Genomic DNA, 6000 nt, shown 5'->3' with positions numbered 1-6000 from the left:
AAGCCCACCGACTCCCACATCTACCTAGACGACACCTCCTCCCACCTTACCTCCTGTAAAAACACCATCCCTTATTCCCAATTCCTCTGCCTCCGTCGCATCTGTTCCCAGAATGACCATTTCCACCTCAGAATGTCCCAGCTGGCTGCCTCCTTCTTCGATCACAACTTCCCTTCCCACATAGTGCATCTCCTCCACTTCACACACCACTGCCTTTGAACCCCATCCCTCCCAAGTCCATCCCTGGTCCTCACCTTCCACCCATCAACCTCCACATACACTGTATCATCCTCCGCCATTTCCGCCACTTCCAAACGGACTCCACCACCAGAGATATATTTCCCTCCCCACCCCTATCAGCATTCTGACAAGACCATTCCCTCTGCGACCCCCTCATCAGGTTCACACCCCTGACCAGCCCACACCCCACTCTTGGCACCTTTCTCTGTCACCGCAGGAACTGCAAAATTTGTGTCCACACCATTCCCCTCACCTCCGACTTAGGCCCCAAGTGATCCTTCCTCATTCATCAGAAATTTATCTGTACGTCTCCCAATGTCATCTATTGCATCCGTTGCACCTGGTGTGGTCTCCTCTACATCAGGGAGACAAGATGCCTTCTTGAAGATCGTTTCATAGCATGTCTCTTGGACACCCGCACCTACCAACCCCACTGCCCTGTGGCTGAACACTTCAACTCCCCCTCCTACTTCATCGAGGACATGCAGGTCCTGGGCCCACTCCACTGCCAAACTGTTACCACCCGACGCTTGGAGGAGGAACGCCTCATATTCTGCCTTGGGATCCTGCAACCACACGGGATAAATGTGGATTTCAACAGCTTCCTCATTTTCCCTCCCCCACATTATCCCAGTCCCAAGCCTCCAACTCGGCACCATCCTTCGGACCCATTCATCACTGCCCCCTCTGACCTATCACCTTCTCCCTCACCTTCATCCACCTATCGCTTTCTCAGCTAACACTCCCCAACCCTACCCCTCTCCCAGTTATCTCTCAGCCCTGACCCACAAGCTTCATTCCAGATGAAGAGGTCATGCCCGAAATGTTGATTCTCCTGCTTCTCAGATGCTGCCTGACCTGCTGTACTTTTCCAGCACTACACTCTCGCCTCTGATCTCCTGCATCTGCAGTCCTCACTTTCTCCCAGAATAAAGGAGTGCCAATTTAACACTGAGATAAGGAGGAAATTCTTTTCTCATAGAATAGTAAATCTTTGGAGCTCCTTGCGACGAAGAGCTGTGGGGTAGAGTTCTTTTAAATATTTAATGTTGTGATTGATAGATTGTTGATCAGTAAGGGAATCAAAGGTTATGGGAGAAATGCAAGAGGAAATGTGAGGAATCTCCGATCACCCTGATCTTATTGAACAGCAGAGCTGGCTCAAGGGGCTGAATGGACAAACCTTGTCCCTTATTTCTTATGGTCCTATAGGGGCTGGGACTGTGCAGAGACTATTTTGATTCACTCTTACTCACTGCAGGTTATGGATATGGTTGACAGGTTCAGTATAATAATCTTGATACCGTAATCTGGCCTCCCCATTAAGAAGCAATGACTGCTTCAAAATATTTTTCTGATAGTATCGACACAAAATGGTTGCTCACAACTAAACCTTAATAAAGATCAAGACTGAATGTGACCATTACCCCCACACTATAAACCAGGCTTCCATCGTAGTTATTGGGTTGGTCCAAGTTGGTACATGGAACCATCCACTAACGTTTAGGAAATTAACTTTTTGGTTGTCTCAGCCACTCATTCAGGTGCCTGGCATCAGTTTTATTTTAAAAGATGGATTATTGTTCTTTACAAAATATATTCTTACTACACATTTGTGACACCACTAACCTACCTTGTTGTAATGTTAGCAGCAGTCCCTTCTTGGTTGTCTTTTCACCAACTGCCTCTTTGCATCATGTTGTCTGTGCTGAAATAACACTCCAAGTGCAATTATGGAGGTATCTTTGGTCTCAGTATTGAGCCAGTTGGACTCCATATTGCCTTCAGTGCACAGCCAATAGTCAGCATTGTCTTACCCCTTTGTCTTACCCTCCACCTAACCTGCACTTCTTTGGACTTTGGAAGGAAACCGGAGCACCTGGAGGAAACCCACGCAGACACAGGGAGAATGTGCAAACTTCACATAGACAGTCACCCGAGGCTAGGTTTAGCTCAAGGTGAAATAGCATGCAGAGTTTGTGAACAATTTGCTGACTCAGTATGAGACAATGCGATTTGTTTTGTTTTATTATCACATGTACCAAGATACAGTGAAAAGTGTGGTTTTGCTTTTTATACAGGCAGATCATACCACGCAGAAACACAGAGAACATGCAAACTCCACACAGACAATCACCCAAGGCTGAAATTGAATCTGGATCCCTAGCGCTGTGAGGCTAACCACTGAGCCACTGTGCTACTGTATATGCAATGATGTGTGGTAGTTATATTATATCATATTAAAGCCTTTAGAATAGTTGTAAAATATTGGCTTCTGGAAAGATATAGACATCATGAATGCAAATTCACTTTGAATTAACTTAAATGATTTAGCCTCTTTTCATAATTTAATCACTTTGCTTTTTACTTTGCTAGTAAGGTATTTGATCAATGATTTAATATGAACCCGCAGAACCATACTTCAAATACTCCTCATTGAGGCTGAACACTGCAGGCTGAGCAAGATAGCCGCTGTAGCTTTCTCACTGGGTAAGGGCGAGCCACAGAAGGATCTGAAGCATTCAAGAGATCAGTAGTTTTTTTTAGGAAGGTTACATCAAAGTGTCTCCTTGTTGGCCTCATCAGAAATCTTGAAACATAAGACTGGTCAACAGGTTTGTTAATTCAAATACACTAAAACAGAACCAAAAATAAATATATGTATTTGAACCCAAATTTGAATAAAAGTACAAGCCACACACGAACATTGACAGATTGTTACAATCATTTAATGCATGATTTAAGTCTCGATAAGCTAGTGTACTGGTTGATAATTAATAAGTATGGCAGCAAACCACTGCTCTGTTAGCTTTCAGACACAATTATGGATTATTAAACTTAGGTTTCAAAGGTTAATTAAAGCCTGGGGTGATACATATTTGATCTGTATAAATTTTGCAACAAAACACAGAGGCAGTGAATAACATCAATAGTGCAAGGCCCAAAATGTTGCTTCCAGTAAAATGTCACTTATTTGGAATGCTAATTCATAGAAATCAGGACAAGATGAAATATTACATGCCAGTTTCCAAGAGTAACAAGGGTTCCTGGCATACTTCTCCAGAGTATTGACACTTCCTTCACAGTTATACAAACCATTAGTATTTTTTGTATAACATACCTCCTGCATTAATGCCCTTTTGGACATGTTTTCGCTGCAACAATACAACAAGCCAGAGAATGCTTCATTATGAGCACAAATAATCTTCTAAAACTCTAATCTTGTTTATTTGGCATACAGTTCTAAAGAAATGGCTTTCAGTTTATTGTACTTTTTGCTGTGGAATGTAACACGCTTTTCTGAAAAGCAGTAAACTCATTTATTCACTGTCATACATTTTAACATGTAGAAGTAGTCACAAAAGTGTTGAATAACAAGGGAAAAATTATTCAAAGATGGATGACTCAGATCATCTGTAATGGTATTGGAAGAATAATATTTTCCACATGTTAACTCTCTCGAATGAAATGCGTATAAATCAAGAAAATGTTATGCGACTGAAAGGTTATTATAATCCCTTCAGTTATTGTGTGTGCAATGTAAAGGCTATGATATATAATATTCTGGTGCATTTTGTCACATTCATACAATTATTTATATCATGAAAAGAATGCCAGTTTTGTGGCCAGTTTCCATGGCCTTTGTGGTAAATATTTTATCTATTCCAACAATACCAGTCAGCTTTGATTTTATATCTTGACCTGGGATTTACAGGTTGTATATTAATTCCTAACAAATGATTACATTATAGCATAATCCAGGGATTCTCCATACAATGAGGTGAATTCTTCAATGTATGAAGTATCACTTTACCACGATGGGGAAAATATTCTGACTGCACATAAGTTCATTGGTGTTAAATGTATACATGGACCGCTTTTATGGCGAGAAAAATGGATTTTCCTATGCTCCTCGATTATTATATAATTTTTTATTGGTCAGTTTTCCATTAAAATGCCACTTTGCAAGCTAAAACAAAGTAAAACAAAGAACTGTGAATGCTAGAAATCTGAAACAAGATCAGAAATTGCTGGAAAAACTCAACAGGTCTGGCAGCATCTGTGGATAGAAAGCAGAGTTATATTCAGGGTTAAATGATCCTTCTTCAAACTCAGTGTTCTGAAGAAAAGTATCCTAAATGTTAACTTTGCTTTCTCTCCACAGATGCTGCCAGACCTGTTAAGCTTTTCCAGCAATTTCTGATTTTATCCCTTTGTAGCTATTTGTTAACAGCATTATTAACATCAGGTTTTTTTTCTCAATGTACTCTGGGAACTTGTTGGTTTAAACTTTTAAGACAGAATTTCATGCTGCTATGAAAATGCAGGCCATTTTGTGTCTCAGAGAGAAAAGAGAGAAAGAGCAAAACTGAAAAGTTCTTCTCTTTGGATAAGACTACTGTCCACTTATTTGTATCTGTCCCAATCCTGACTCATTTGGGTTAAAGTTCACTATATCCAGTGAATTGAAGAACTCTAGACCGTCCGAAAGTGGAATAACCCAATTTTGTGACCTGATGAAAAGGGGAAATCACTGATCATTTGAAATTTGGCATTTCTGCGAACCTGAAACCAAATTTAAATGCAAGGTTAATAACTTTCAAATGTTAACAGCTCTTAGTCTTTTTTTTTAGCATGCGTTGACCTCATACACAAGATTATAAAGTGCTGTCAATGACTCTTGTGGCACATTGATAGTGCCTCTACTTCTGGGTTCAAGTCCTGTCTGCTGTGGAGGTGTGTCATAATGTATCTGAATTGGTTGATTTAAAAAAAAACCTGATTTGTACTCCATACAGGCAAGCTTCGCCATTATGCAACAAGTTGTGAAAGTGAAATTTAATGGGGGTCTTATGGTGCAGAGGTAGTGTTCCCAGAAAGTCCAAGTTCAAGTCCTGTCAACTCCAAAGATGGACATAAGATGTCTGAATATGTTAAGTTTTCTTTGCTCTATTCAGAGATGCTTCCATGCACCTTTGAACATTATTTTTATCATCACCAAATCATCCATGTTACTTTTCTTTATAGTTTTCTCTTCACCATCAAATCACCAATGTCTCTAATTAAAGAAACATTTGCAAGCACAGTCCATCAGGGGGCAGTGCAACAGCAGCAAATGTGAGGAGGGGGGACTAAATTAAAATGAAAGCAGAACAGGTTTTTAAAAGGTTTTTATTTTGTTTTTTTAAGTCCAGAGCTGCTTTCACATACTATTGAACTTTAGATTTAATCTGACATCAAATAACCCATTACTTATTTTTTCCTTTTTCCTCCACCACCAAATCATCCATGTCTGTAATTAAATGACTAATTTACATGCAGGGGTAGTGCAACAACAATAAAACAGAGAAAGGTAGGGAGAGAGATGACTAAATCAAAATGGATTTGGAGGACTGAACATGTTGATTTTATGTAAAGCATCTAAAGCAGAGGAGTGATTTTCTATTAATCCCTACAGTGTAGAAAGAAGAAAATACTGTTGTTGGAAAATTTACATATTTAACATTTTAGATTGGAGTGTTAGAAAATTCTCATTTCTCTCTATAAGGTGCAAATTAATTTCTGTAGTATAGTCAAAGATGTTCCAGTTTCCTAAAATATGCAAGTCAAATACTTCTGTTCAGGGCTGTTGTTATACAGCACTGGAACTCAAACCCAGCTCCAGAGGTAGGGACGCTACCACTGTACTTCAAGAGCCCTCTGAGCAGATTCATTTGTTTTTAATTCAACCTGTTCAGTGACATCATTACACACAACTCT

Source organism: Chiloscyllium plagiosum, chromosome 2, assembly GCF_004010195.1.
Source record: "Chiloscyllium plagiosum isolate BGI_BamShark_2017 chromosome 2, ASM401019v2, whole genome shotgun sequence".
NCBI lineage: Eukaryota > Metazoa > Chordata > Chondrichthyes > Orectolobiformes > Hemiscylliidae > Chiloscyllium > Chiloscyllium plagiosum.
The sequence above is the reverse complement of the archived record's forward strand: the minus strand, read 5'-3'. Positions refer to the sequence as shown.